At 38.8% G+C, this 15,342-nt stretch overlaps 1 protein-coding gene and 1 long non-coding RNA gene across 3 annotated transcripts in view; one reads left to right on the top strand and one right to left on the bottom strand.

The window, feature by feature from the left end:
* Window positions 1-15,342, bottom strand: part of NT5DC1 (5'-nucleotidase domain containing 1) — a 125,524-nt gene that overhangs the window by 47,956 nt on the left and 62,226 nt on the right. The gene's annotated exons all lie outside the window — the stretch shown is intronic.
* Window positions 7,061-8,188, top strand: LOC135298067 (uncharacterized). The gene is made up of 2 exons (XR_010360038.1): window positions 7,061-7,177; window positions 7,964-8,188. It is a non-coding gene; the product is annotated as an uncharacterized LOC135298067 (long non-coding RNA).

The raw sequence follows: 15,342 nt of genomic DNA, 5'->3' as shown, positions 1-15,342 counted from the left end.
TACATACTCATAAATCAGTGAAAGCAAAACATTAACAAAACAAGTGTTCCAACTTTCACCTCAAATTCTCTGTTGTTTTCTGTTACCTTCAAGCATGCCAAAGCCTTCATTAGTAACCTCTGGCTCTTTGGCAGTGTGAACACTTACACAAAATACAAATAAGTATTTAATAACAAAAATCAAAACAAGAAGCCCATGACATTCAACATAACAATTAACATATTTACCTCCTGTGATTTTATGAGAAAATTTAATCCAACTGTGTAGAGCAGGAAAGTGAATATCTAAACATTTTATACACAGCCTTGGAACGTATTATGTATATGTCACCATGGAACAAATGCAATTTTTTCAGCTTCCATTCTTGTTACTAAACAACTTGAAGTTTATCTCAAATCTCTAAAATACAGCCTGGAACAGAAAATTAGCAACTAGCCTCTGAAGAGATTTGTAATAATCTTCCAAATATACTTTCAAAAACAATTATTGCTTTTGCAGTCTACCAAGTATACTTTCAGAAAAAAAACCCCAACTTTTTAAGCTGAAAATGGAAATAGAAGCAATCAAAATGAATTGTCTAGAACCACCATATATGAAGGTCCTGCCAGAGCCTCTTATCAGATCAACATCCTGGTGTATTTTCAAAGCAATATCATTTCCTCTATTTATATTAACCAGAGGTTCCTTTCATGTCCAGTTTGGAGCTAATTTTTTCTTATCTGATGTTTTAATTTGACATTTATTCTGACTTTTAATCTGACATTTATCTGACATTGTAATTTAACAATTTTAATAAGTTTATCTGACTTGCAGTTTAACTGTGTGAGAGCTGTGATAGCAAGTGTGATGAGAATTATGTAGCTGGAAATGCAGAACCCCCAGAGCATACTCAGAGAGAGGCTGCACAATGCTTGTAGGGTCTTCCAGCACAGATAATAATCCAGTCCTTAAGCCAATGACCCTCCTCTACTACAGTCACAAAATTACTTTATTGAAGTATGCAGTTTGATGTTCTAATATAATACCTGTATTTGTGAAAAAAATAATTCTGGATTTCACCTGTGCTCTGCATTACACTGCTTCTCCCTGGCAGGGTCAGTTCACACCCACCTGGCCCTGGACTCCTTTGGATTCAGTGTCAGTAAATCTGCACTGCCAGGATACTGCCGTTTTCATCCCTTATCTGCTATTTGTATTATAAAGTGGGCAAATGTTCAAGAGGCACCTTTCTGGCAAGGCCTTAGTCCAGAACTAAAACACAGGAACAGTGTACTTCTCAGTATTGTCACTGTTTCTAAGGGGCACCTACTTGATTAAATTAAAAAGAATTCTTCTGCTATTTATACAGTTTAGCTAAGCAGAGAAGTATGAGGCTAAAAAAAAAATCCCTAGAATTCAGCCAAGAAAAATAAACTTTACACTACCAATTTGTAGCTTGTATTTAGTGGCTTTAACAACCAACAATCTCTTACAATAAAAGTAGTATTTGGAAATGTGACTTTTCTCTCTTTTAAATTCAAAGGCAGTATGATAGCTTAGCTGTTAATACCATAGCCAAATTCTCTACATCTCTGCCATGAGAAAGAACTTCTAGTTCTTCCCTAATTTTTGTCTTAATGCTGACTTGCAGGTAACAGTTATTAATTTGGTTTAACAGAGTAGAGCTGCAATAAATGTTACAATCAGCAATAATACAGTCAACTATATTCATTGTATGTTCCTATCCACTGTGACCTTACAGCACTTAATGTATTTAAAGTGAACAGAGACACTTCTTTGACCACTGTTGCTGTCTTCTTCTCCTGTCTAAATAAACTAATACAACACCTATCATGAACATTCAACAGAAACACAAAAAAGTAACTTCATCATGGAAGATTCTGCAAAAGAACTTAATTTTCATCTAATGAAAGCAAGTAGAGGAGAAAGGGAGTGATGGTTAAAATGACTTCTGGCAAGTTCTTTTACTGCCTTTCATTGAAGCTGAAGTGTGTGTTCTAGTAGGAGCAGCAGAAGCAAAATGAGAGACAGAGGGAAGGAAATGTTTACACAAAGCAACATAAGAAAAGATAATGAAGGGTGACACAGGAATGACTGGACAAAATATGGTTACATTCTGGAGGCCTGGGATGAGGCAGATATCAGGAACAGGGAGCAGCAGGAAGAGATAAATCACCCCCTCCTTCCCCCAGGACATAAAAACTTTTAAAAACAGTAAAAGGATGACGGTCCTGGAAGATAGGAGGTTAGGAAGAGACAAATGTCATAAGAGCAAAAATGAAGAATGACAGATCAAATATTTTGAGCTTTTATGTTTTCTGCAATTTCTCTTTAGAAAGACTGAGAAATTCTTTAGAAAAACCGTGCCCTTTCTTAAAAGGCCAAAGGGTTAAACATCCTGGTCCAGTTCAGGCAGGAAGAACACCAGCTATTTACACTTCTTCATTTATTAGGAGCAGACACGAAAAGAGGACACTAAGTTTGGAGACAAAGGTGGTTTTAATATTATGGTACCAAATCTCTCATTCTCACCTGAAAAAAAAAGAGTGATGCATCATTTCTGTGACAAAAGAGGTGGAAAAAAAGGAGCATGGGTAAATTGGCCAGTGGAGACCAGAAATTCAGAATAACACCTCAGTGAGTTTGTCTCTCATGAAGCTGAACTTTGCAACCCAATGAACCTCTGCTTGTTGTAGCTAAGAATTAACTTATGTGCCAGATATATGAGTAGCTGCTTACACACCAGTATCTTTCAAGCTGCTCCTGCATACACAAATGAAACAGAAATGGGACAGAAAAGGGTAAAAAAAACAACCTGAAAATCAGACAGAAGAGAGGAGGTAGGAAATATGAGGAGAAATGAAAACCAAACCATTACTAAGGACAGGTTGCATTCTATTAATAGTGCACACTTTTAAAAAGGGAATATATATTAGGATGTCCAATCAAATTAAAGAAAAAACTTTTCCTCCTGTATTCTCAGAAAAGTCAGGATTTTCATCATCACAGTGTAAGCCCTCTGCATGTGGCACTTGAGTTTTGAACTAATCACATATTACCAGTTGAACTACAGGATCAACTGGTTCTTCATTTGCCTCTTTTGCCTGTGTATCTGTTAAAGAAGATGTTTACCGCCCATGTAACATTAACATTCTCAATATTTTTAGCAACATCCAGCTCTGCTCAGGCAGAAAGAGATCACATTTTCTAAAATAATAAACTATTTTTCCAGTGATGACAACTCTGTGCTCACTTTGATTAAGTTCAAGGGGGTGACCATAAGGTAAGGGTCCGTGGTGGGCTAGGAAAAACATGACTACTTGGATTAATAGTGGCTGCAGTGCTATATAAACACTTAATACACTGAAGGAAACATTTTAGCAGAACACACAAAACATCACCTCTGCAAATATTTCATGGGTCATTTCCTCTTCTACTTATTTTCTACTCCTGTGGCCTATGAGAAATTTACTGCAAGATTTAAAATGCTTTGGTAGCTAAAGATAGGTCTCCAATGAAAAAGGGGTCCAATTGACTAGGAATTTTCCTAAGGAAGCTAAGAGATGTTGTTTCTTCTGGCTTAATATTATAATGCAGGGACCACCACTCTCCCTCCTTTCTGACATGAGGTTCCCATGACAAAGGCTGTCAGGATAGCACAGGACCTTTAGCTATTTAAAAGGAAGTCCTAAAGTCTAAATTAGAAGCTATTACTGCTCTGACATTTCTTAGCTGAATATTACCCCCTTCTTCCCCCTGTGTAGCAGGGGGTAGAACCAAAGACCTCTGATGGACAGCCCAGAACCTCAAGGCTGTGCAAGGTTTAAGGGCTGGCCCTAACCAAAGTCAGCTTCAAGGTGAGGCTGTATAATTTCTTGGAAACATAGCTTGCCAACAACTTTTCCCCAAAAACTTTTCAAGCAAGCTTTAAAAGTACAATTTCCTGATACCCCCCACCATCTCCTATCAAGAAGAACCCCATTCAATCGGCCCCTAATCTTCACCCTCCTGCTTGCTAGCTCTACCTCATCTCTCACCACACTGGCAGTGTCCTGGATGCAGAACAATCAAGACTCCTAGGAATGCAATGCCACAGCCAGATGCCGGCATGGCTTTTGCATGTAGTGTTATTCCTACTTTTTACTAAGGTCCATGGACACTGAAAGAGAAATCCAGGCTATTTTCATGTGTTTTCTGTTCTTACTGGTGCTCCCAAATGTCTGATTTAACTGGTCCCACAGTCAGAGTAAGCTCCACTCTGCAATCCTTGCCCCATCTCATCCCAAGCTCGCAAATCCCGTCCTTTAGAAAAGGGTAAGAACACAAATAAAAGAAGTTATGAGAAGCACAGGTATGTGGCAAAGTCTGCAGCCTGACTTCACTGTGACTGCTGACACATGACACTTATAAGGAAGCTGTCTTGATGTAAGTAGTTTGAATGACCTTCCATAGTTTTATACACACAAGTCTTGGAGAGAGTATTTCTTTCTTCCCTTGTTTTTTCTTTTCATTCTGCTTTTATGTTAATATTTATATCAATATATATTTATATTTATTTCTAGCAATATTTTCCCAGAGCACTACAAAGCAGGCAGGATGTACTTTGGAGGTAGGACAGGATCTGTTGCTATATTTTAGAGGAAATTATTTATTTCTCAAAAGAATTCACTTCCTTGCTTTACATTACCATGCTAGTTAGCAGCATAACAGACCAGATTTATCAAACTGTATGAAACAATCAATTTCTGATGACACTCTCACAACCCACAGGCTGAACACTAAACTTGTGCAGAGGTAAATATTCTTTGCTGGACAAACATTCAGTTACATTAGTCTGATTCTCCAGATCCTCCCTAGTGCACTGTGCGAAAAATTAAAGTGAATAATCTGTAGTTGGAAAAATCTGCTTTGTTCCATTGTCAAGAATGTCTTCTAATAGGATTTATGCAGCACACTTATTTATGCTTTGAAGTAGAAGACTGAAAGGTGGCATAGTGATTGCTCAAGGCAACACAACCCACACTTTTTCCTCCTGTTAAAGATTTATATGATCATTTGTTATACAAGTATTGCCATGGTATTAATACTTACAAGAAGACAACCTATCAATGGGAAATTACCACAAAAATTCTGGAAATCTCCATCTTCACCTATACTTAGACTGCTGAAGTTACTGATCCTTATACACATATTTATCATACAAACTTGCCATAGTAGTATATTTGAGATTTTTCTTCTACATACATTACAACTATTTGCACTCAACACCAATTTTCCCAACAAATTTTGCACACTTAACTAGATGCCTGTTAAACTCTACCTGTTGTCAATTCACATACCTTTAAAATACATCCCCTTTAAAATACATCTACCCCCTGCTACACAGGGGGAAGAAGGGGGTAATATTCAGTAATATACATACCTTTAAAATACATCCTAAAAAAATTGCAAAACAATTTAGGATGGAAGGAGGAAATTGTTCTGTTCAACTGAATGCAGCTAAGTAGGTGGGAAATGGGATCTGTTCAGGATGCTGCTGCAGTCTAATATGGCAGGAGGTAAAACATTCAGTTATGAATCTGATGAAGCTTGTGTAAAATGCGCTTTTATGCTTGGTGTGGAAATTAAGTGCATAATAAAGAAATAAAATACAGTAGATAAATATCTTACAATGACACAGACTACAGCTGCTGATAAATTAAAATCCTACTCAGCTGTCCTGCTCTACCAAGAAGACATCCCAGCTTCTGAGATCTCAAAAGAGCTCTGGAGGAGAGATGAAACTCTTTTTGAAGCTTTGAATGGACCAGCTACTTTGAGGTACTTCTTACAGTAAGAAAAAAGTTTAAGTTCTCAGAAATGTTTTTTCTGGAAGCAGCATCATCATCCACCTCTTATATTTGCACATGTAGATATTAACACGCAGAGATACATACATATGTATATTAAAGAAAAACGATATTTTTTCTTAAAAGAAGAAATAATCCTTTTCTGTCTCCCAAGACACTGCACTGACAAGAACAAATGGTGTTAATTCCAACCTCCATGTCTACAGCTGCAAACTTTCCAAATGGGTACAGATGGACCAAGAGCTGTAAGCAGACTCATTTTACTTCCTACATAACATTCCTATACAGATGCCACATGTACACTTCTGACTGGCAGTGGGAAACTTCAAGCAACAAGTACCACAAGAATGGGGAAGGGAGAAGAACTCTGTGTAAAGTGAGGCATTTAAAATTGTATCAGAAAATACAATAAAAAAATAAGACGTTACAGAAGAGTGTGACCAGGGGAGATTTGCGACAGGCTATTCTCCTTTCACGTTGACTACCCTGTGTATACACAAAGTTACCAGTGACATGCTTTCTGTGATCTCATTATTTTTACAACTTAAAAGTAGTGTTCAACAAGTACTACTCGTACTGCAGGTGATGTACCACATGCTGTTATGCTTACCATCACATTTTAATACATAAAATGAAAGCCTTACTCTTCTTGCCTGGGATCTCACCCCAACTATCCTGTTAATACAGCTCTCAAATCACACACACATACCATGGTTCTTGCCTACAGAGCTGCACAGATCTGGCTGCAGAAGAATATTTTTAGTCCCTGTGTATTAAAGAACTATTAACAGGAAGATGTACCAAGAAGGGCCATCGGGATAAGACTCAAAGAGTTTAAATGATAAGGAGTCAGGGTGCATTCAGACTGCACAGTGAAACGCAGTGTAAAGGCGTTCATGGATCTCTAAGAAGCCGGCACAGCTGGAGGAAGCAAGGCCCCCACGTGTGCGTATTTGTTCTCCATCTCAATACTCCGGCCACACGGCAGCGGAGAGACAGAGCAGCTTCCCGGAGCAGGAGCTAATCTTTCCCGGCGCTCCCTCCCTGCCGGTCCGTCGGTCCGGTGGTGCCATCTAGCGAGGGGGGCCCGGGAGCCCCGCGGGACCGGCCCGCACCCGCACCCGCACCCGCACCCGCACCCGCACCGGCACCCGCACCGGCACCCGCACCCGCACCCGCACCCGCACCGGCACCCGCACCGGCACCGGCACCGGCACCGGCACCGCGGACACCTCGCAGCACCGCAGCCGCCCTGCTACCCAGAACCGTGTCCTGGTTTAGACACCACGGCTGTCGGGAGCACAAGTCCCAGCTATTATTTTTCTCTAGTTAGTGAAACCTTCTTAAATTTCTAGACAAAACTTTTAAAAGATGGAACAGAATTGAAATGTGGAGTTCCACAGCCACAAATGGCAGCGGTCCTCAAACAGCAAGGGTGACAGGTCAGGGCGTGGGTGTCGGGGGAAAGGCTTCATGGAAAACACCGGGCGATTTGACGGCTTAAACATAAATCTAAGAGGGAAATAATAACAGTCTTCAAGCATGCAGAAAGCTCATGCTTGGGGCAAAAAAAAAAAAAAAAAGGAATAATCTGTCCTCTGAGACACAGGTCAACGAGTCAAGAAGCAATAAACTTACACTTCTGTAAAAAATATTAGAAATGATAAGAAGGTTTCTGATTTGACTGGTACTGACACACTGGAAAAACTGCCAAGGAAGTTGCATAATCTCTGTCAGTGCAGGTCTTTTTAAAGAGGCTAGAAAGCCATCTGTTAAAACACCTAACCCACCTTTTTGGCTGTGGTGTCCTAAACACAAGTTATTTTCTACAGTTCTTGAAGTACTGTGTTTACATATTACCAATGAATGTGTCCCCACCTCCATCCATTGCTTTAATGAGTGATGCTAGTGTTCACATTTATCAATGTGATATGGATAATGACACTTATAGTCACATCAGAAAAATTTACTAGTAGGCAGTAAGAGGAATGAATTTAGAAAAGAGCAACAGCACAGCTCTGTTAATCACAGTTTTTGCTAACCTGAACAAGAAGTCTGAAACGTACCCAAAGAATAGAGATAAGACAGCTGACTTCACAATACTTTCATTGCAGACCATCTCTTTCCCATTTGTACCAGCTCATTTGCCACAGGAAGGTTGAGAGGAGCACTCCCTAATGCAATCTTCATGAACACAAAGACTACATTATTTTATGGCCAAGCCATCAGCTTGAGAACAAAGGAAAAAAGCTGCTTCCCAGAAATTTAACAAGATGTGTGGCCTCCATTAAAAATGCTTAAAAAATGGCACAACTAAATGAAATTATTTTCTGCAGAGACTGTGTGCTGAGTTCATCACTCTTTTATGGAGAATGGAAAAGAAAATATTAGTTAAAATTATACCAAAAGCACTGAAAAAGTCATTGCTGGTCAAGCTGGGGGCAAGAATTTTGGAGTTGAGAGTCCACAGAAATCTATTTAAAAGTTATGAAGAAAATTTTTCTGGGTGCTCTGTGACTCTGTATTCCCATCTCTGGTTTCATTCTTCACCTGCTTTAACATTATCCAAACAACACATAAAACAGATGAGAACTCTTGGCTTTCTGAGGCCATTTTTGTATGGATCTCTGCAGCTACTAGCAGGAAATTCTGGAAATTATTGGCAATGTATGTATTTGATATAAAATAATAGAATCATAGAATGGTTTAGGTTGGAAGGAACCTTAAAGATCACGTAGTTCCATAGCTCCCTCAAAATATTTAAGTGACTACAGAGTCTCTCTTACATTTATAGTGTATTTACACATATATCCTAAAATGTTGCTGCTGTTTCTGTTAATGCAGACTTCCCAGGACTCAGTGTTTCAGGTTTCTTGCGGGCTGGCAGAGCTGGCAGAGGGTGGCTGGGAACCCACTCTGCTCAGCATGGGCACTCCTGGGCATGCTGCTCTCCTGGGTGGGCAGGCTGTGGAGCAGGAGGGTTTCCATGCACCTCCACCACCAACAGCCCTACTGTAATTTTCTTGCTCTCTCACTAGAACCTTAATTAAACAGTTTGATGAGGAAAAGCAAAAAGCAAGTGCCTGTTCACCACTCGAACCCTTGCTAGACTGCAAGGAAGGAAGTCCTGTCATTCAAATTCCCCTTACATGGGGCTTAGCCAAACAGGATGGAGTATTTATGAAAGCAAAGATTGCATGAACAATTTGTATTTGTGTATTTAAAATGTTTGTAGAGGCAGTTTCCACAGAGCAACAAAAGTCTTCCCTGAATATTTATGAAGAAACCAGATGACACACAAACAGCTCTTTTGTTTCCCAGTTTGTGAGACTGGTTATTAAGTTCCAAGCACACAGACATATAAGGAGACCCTCTTCTCCTTTAGTCTTTAAATTACCATTCCTGCCAAAGCCAATGACATATGCACACCATGTTTGTATTCAGCACCTTACATTCTACAAAAATCAGACAACATCCTCATTCATTTATTTTTTTGGACTGACATCTGAACATTAATGTGAGATTATTATCTTAATACCATTTGTTTTATGTGCTTTCTTTTATTACTACCTTTCTGCTGGAAGAAATTAAGTGAGTATGGAAATGTCTCTTGAATGAATGCTGGTTTTAGACAGTTTATAGTGATATAAGATACAAAGTATGTTTTTTTTCATTAAAACACTCATATCAGGACCAATGTTAAATTATATCAACAATAGTGGCTACATCACAGCTGCATTTTAAAAGGAATTTCTCTGCTGTATAAGGACTCAAGATAAACAAAAAGAAAGACAAGTAGAAGTAATATTTTCTTTTTCCTTTTTAAGTGCAAATTTTCAAACATTAGAAACCATTTGAGTATCAAAGACATAACTCTGACAATAGCATAACAGCTATATTCCTGATATACTCTCTCAAGAATTTGTTCCTGTGTTCATTACTAAAAATTGCTATAAAACAAAATCCAATTTGCATATATTACACACATGCATCCAAGATGTATTTGTAGAGAAAGATAAACACACTTACATGGCAAATGCCATTATTACCATTATAGTTCTAAGTTTATAGGCTAGTGGATAGAATAAAACAGTATAAACTATATTTGAAGGAACTTTAACTTGTACATAAAGACTTCAAGATTCTTTAGAGAAAGGACTATAAAGTCTTATATGCTTGTTTAATTATTAGGCATTTGAATTATTTATGGCTTTTTCTACATATAAAATCATCTACAGAAATGCATTACTGGAAAGTATGAGTACAGCTGTTATGAAAAGAAAAAATATAGAGAGTTTATAATATGAGTTTTCTTGGAGTTTTTATTAAATCTCATGCTCTTTCATGATTAGCTCACCAGAAACACTGGGGTAATAAAAATCCTTGGTTGTTATTTGAACATAGCTGACTGTGCACTACAGTAAGATATTTTATAGCTTGATAGAAGTATGCCTCTTAAGGATTTGTTCATAGTCCCATGACAAAATTCACACTGACTTCAGTGGCATAAGGGTTTACAACGATCTTACTCTCAACATAAGAAACAGAGCATTAGCTAATAGTACTTTCTTCACTCAAAAGAGACAAGCTGATTTTGCTCCTACTCCTGCTCCTGCTCTCATTTTAATTTCTGTTGCAGATGATTACAAGAGATCAAATAAGCAAATCTAAGCATCTGGCAGACAAGAACCTGTACCTGCTTTCTTTACTCCCTCATTGAGGCGAGTGCTTTATTTCACTGTGGGGACAGGTTTAATGTACACATATACAATCAGTCACTCCATCTCACCTGACAGGCAGTAACTTTTTATGCCACTTGCAAGCTCAGCAACATGCCCTGCAACATGCCAGTCTAAAAACACCTTTCACAGTGCTCACCTGGGAAGCTTAAACTCTTCCTTTCCAGCTTGTTCAAAATATCCTTTGCTCGAGCCAAACAAAATGGATATAAAGAAGACTGCAGGAGTCCTAGACTGAAGAAAGCATTCTGGCTTATTAAGTGCAGAGAACTAAACCAAACAGGTGGCAGCATTTCCCCACAGTGCAGTAAGAAGCTTGTCTGAATGACTTACAATCTTAGGCATGCAGGAAACACTTCAATTGCTATGCACAAATCTTGCCTACATGATATGTGCCTCATATTTTATCCAGTCAATCTTATTTGAGTTTTAAGAATATGTCCAAGTTCTAATACAGCAGAACTGGGAATGATTTTAATCAGAAGCATGCTTAGATGCTATTTTTTTTCTAGCTTGACAGCTACACATAGCTTTACATTATATTAAAAAACAAGTAAAAAGTGCTTTCTACATAAAGCTTCCAAAATCAGACAAATTATTTTACTTTAAATCCAGAAAACTATGGAATGCAATGAAATACTACAGAAAAATGAAAGGGTTATATATAGGGAAGATGGCATTCAAGATGAAAATGTGTGTGTGTGGCTTTTTGTACTCACTGCAATGACACCTGGGTGTTTCTATGAAAACACTGACTGAACAAAATTTTTTTGTTGTTTGTTTTTTGTTTGTTTGTGGGGTTCTTTTTGCTTTTTTTTAAAAGTAAGATACAGTAAGTTTTTATAATAATTTTACAGATTACAGATGCCCTCATTACTATAATGTAATTGAATTATAACTGGATTTAAAAGTCACAAAGCACTGGCTCTGCTGAAACGCCAGAGGGAGCAAGTTTCACAGAGGAGTGAATGCTTTATTGCAACCTCCTGGCTACTGTGTTTCATCATTTAGAAGGACAGAAAAGAATTCAGTCCTAAGATTACCTGGAGTGGCTGGAATGTGCCCTTCAATGCAAAGCCCTTCAACTTGTGATGAAATGCATGACAAGGAGCCCCAAACAGCAGAGAAAGTGAGGATGTGCATCATTTAGGCAGTTGTACGGTTTTATTCACAAAGCTGAAAAATCTTCTGTTACTGACTACAGGAGGAAAAACTAACATTCTTGATGTATTTGCCTAATAAAGATTATTTTGGTATTGTTTTTTAAAAAACTGACTCACACTCCTCCTTCACAGCACAAATCACACTCAGTTGTGACAGATCCCTCTAAAAGACTAAAAAAAAAGAACAATAGATATGATCAAAGTAAAATCCACCATGAAATGAACCGAGTTCCTTGGAAAAACCACATTCTCTTGTCCTTCATTAGGGACTAAATTGAGCAGAGCTCAAAGGAAAAAAAACCCCAAATCAGTTGTCTTTCTGATGATTCACATGTGAAAAAACTAGATCTCACTCAGAAGTGACCTTGTTGCTGAGTCTTAAATGGGAACTGAGACTTCTCAGCTGCTCTTAAGGACTGATCAAGTGGCAATGTATGCATGCATTGTTAATACAGTCTGAAATTTATCAGGGATAAAATTTCTTTTATATCATTACACTGCGTCCAGTTTGGTCAGAAGACATTGCCAGCCACGATACAGTGAGATCCCAAGGGACTTTCTTCACAGCTGGTGCCCTGCTCCTGAGGGATCTCTAAGGTCAGGAGTAGTCTTTACATTATGACTAGTGCAATTTCTTCTCATAAAGAATTTTTCAGCATGCACAGGTCTTAGTCCTTCCTGTTCTCCCCAGTGAACAGTGGCTGATCCGAACCCCTAGCAAATCGTTCTGTATACACAGAATGCACAGGAAGGGCTGTTTCAAACCAAAGAAAACAGTTTGTGGTGGTTTCGGTGTCCACTTTCAATCTAAGAACAATGAATTTCAGAAAAGAGGGAGGAGGAGAGGAGAGGAGAAAGTCATAGGACTAAGCCAAGGAAGCAGAGGGAGAAGGGGGAAAAGAACAGCCTCTTGAATGAGTAGAGTTGCTGGCCAAGGAACAGCAAGAACACCCAAAAGCAGAATTTGTAACAGGGTTGTTTTTTTTATTTTTAAAACTGGTCTGATTGGTACTGTTGCAGCAAACCAGCACATATTTCTTTCACTCCAAACATGTTATGACCCCATGGGAGAAAGGCATCCCAAGGATTTGATCACAATTACTACAAAAAACAAATATCTGGGTGCAAGCAGCAAGCAAAATCTGCCTAAATGACAGCACTTCACATACCCTCCAGTTCTATTTAAGTAAGTTAAAAGTTTATAAAAGAAAAAAAAAATCAGAAAATGCTTTATTGCTCCAGGCCACCTTTGGGCAGCATTAGGAGGATTTCTAATGCCTAGACAAAAAATATTTTCCTGCTTCTAAAGTACAGGATGAAAAAAGGAAAACTATCTCAGTGAACTTTTAAAGATTGGAGAGTATATTTGAAAGTAGAAAATATAACTCTGATTTTGCAAACTTCACAGAGTGTCTTCCCTTCCTTTCGGTAAGCAGTGTAATTAGGGAGTTTGTACTTCACCTGACCTAGAAGCAGGATCACTCCACTCATCTTATTTAAGCTCCAAGGAAGAGGCTGTCTGGCACCTCAGCAGGCTACTGAGATCCAGCAGCGCTGTCACTGCCTCCCCACTTGAAACAATTCTTTCCAGCCCTCTCACATACCACACAGGTCTCACAGTTCAACTCTCAAGCTCCCGGAGACCACAAACTATTTGGCAGTGCAAGAGGTCTAAGATCTTTCCTGTTTGGTTTTGCTCAGAGCTCTGTAAGGCAATCACTTGGTGCAAAGGCACAGGAGGCTTCAAGGATTTCAGCAGTGCTCTTTCATTATTAGTTTGTGGAATCTAGTAAGAGTATTTTTTCTTCAGTGGTTTTCTTTTCCAGAACTGGGAAGTACTGGTTTCTTTCCCTCCCTTGCTAATGACTAAGATGCAGTGCTATGCTAGGCTGGCAGGGGGACAAGAAGAATGTGTGCTGTCTCCTTTTCTCTACACAGTTTCAGTGTGGCTTGAAAGCAAGTCCTGTCCAGGTTAGCTTTAATAAGAAAGAGAATTCTCGCCAGGGATTGTGGCTACCCTCAAGACTTCATTTTAACCTCTTGGGAGCACAAATATAAATTCCATTAACAGCTTGCTATATTTTAGCTTTCAAAACCAAAACCCTAGTGTGCTCTGTAACACAGATGAATAGCTAGGATATTGAGAATATTACCAGATTTTTTAATTAATGAAAACTACATCTGCAAGAAACTGGACTATTGTTTGAATCACAAAGGAGCAGTAAAGACTCTATGTCTACTTTTCCTTGATTCTTTTTCTACTAGGAAATATTGATATAAAATGAATAAATCAAGCACTAACACTCTTGTTTTATTAAAATAATTTTTTTCTTTTAATTTTAATTACAATGAGAATGCCCCCTTTTTATTATTCCTGCTAGGCACACAAAAAGTTTATTTAGCTTTACTTTGAGGAAGAAAATACTACTGCAGTTGCAATACAAGCACCTTTGTCATCCTAATAGCTTCACTAGGCAGTTTATTATCACTATCTCTTTATGCTCTTTGGAATAAGCAGGTAAATTCACAGAAGTGTCGTGGCATAAAACCTAAGCTCCACAGACAATAATATCAGATCTGTCCTCTGGCAGGTCATCCAATATCATAAAATTTTGCAGCAGGTCAGGTGTGGACATAATCACTTTTTGTTTTTTTCTTCCCACATTTCCCAAAGCTCACTACAATAAACTCCTTATGCTGATATTATGATTTCATGCTGGTTTTAAGCTAAATGCAGATCAAACACCTGATGCTTTAAAAAGCTGAAGTGATAGGAACCTCAAAGAAAGTCTGCTGGGACAAAGTTAACCTTGATGATATTTTTGAGGAGAAATCTTATCAGCAACCTACACCAATGCTTTATTTAATGTGATGTTCTGCATGAGACCATAGGAGCCTTAAGCTAACATCAGTTCATCACTGAATGTGAGCACACACATTCAGGTTCAGCTTAAATGAAAGTGTTTGAAGATGTTCATACTCAGACACTAAGGATGTTTCTAAATGCTCCCTCCCTTCTACAGTTGTCCACCATTGCACCAGTTTTGGAGTAGCTGCAATGCTCTACTAACTGCAAACACTGTTTCTGTGAAAGCTTTGCTTTGTTTGAGTTTCCATACAGATTACCTCAATTTCTTTCCCTTGGCTGTGGGAACATTTGCAGGTGCAAGTGGAATGCTGGCAAAGTCCTGAAACTAGGAGATCACGGAGAACAGCAGTGCTGGGAATTCCTGTCTGAGGCCGAGGTCTTGCAGGGCAGATTTTCACTGCCTTTACCCCAGTGCCATGAAAAAGAGCCAAAACCTCCCAAAACAGTTAATGCCAGCACTGAGGGGGCCCTTCCAAGATTGTTCCTAAGCAGGAGCTCTCTCCTGAGTTACACACACAGTCCCAGCTACATAATGTATGGCTACACTGTAATTGCTGGGTAAGCAAAGAGGGAGAATGAGAAGTTTTTCTCTGGGACATGGAAATTTCCCAGCTCTGCAAGACGAGGACAGGACTTCATCATGAATCACTGGTTGGGTAAAAAACCTAGCCTAGTAAAAGGACAGTCCTCAAGGATGAGAATCACCCCACCTAAGGGTGACA

Source organism: Passer domesticus, chromosome 3 (genome assembly GCF_036417665.1).
Source record: "Passer domesticus isolate bPasDom1 chromosome 3, bPasDom1.hap1, whole genome shotgun sequence".
In the NCBI taxonomy this organism is placed as follows: domain Eukaryota; kingdom Metazoa; phylum Chordata; class Aves; order Passeriformes; family Passeridae; genus Passer; species Passer domesticus.
This window is presented reverse-complemented; position numbering and strand designations above follow the sequence as displayed.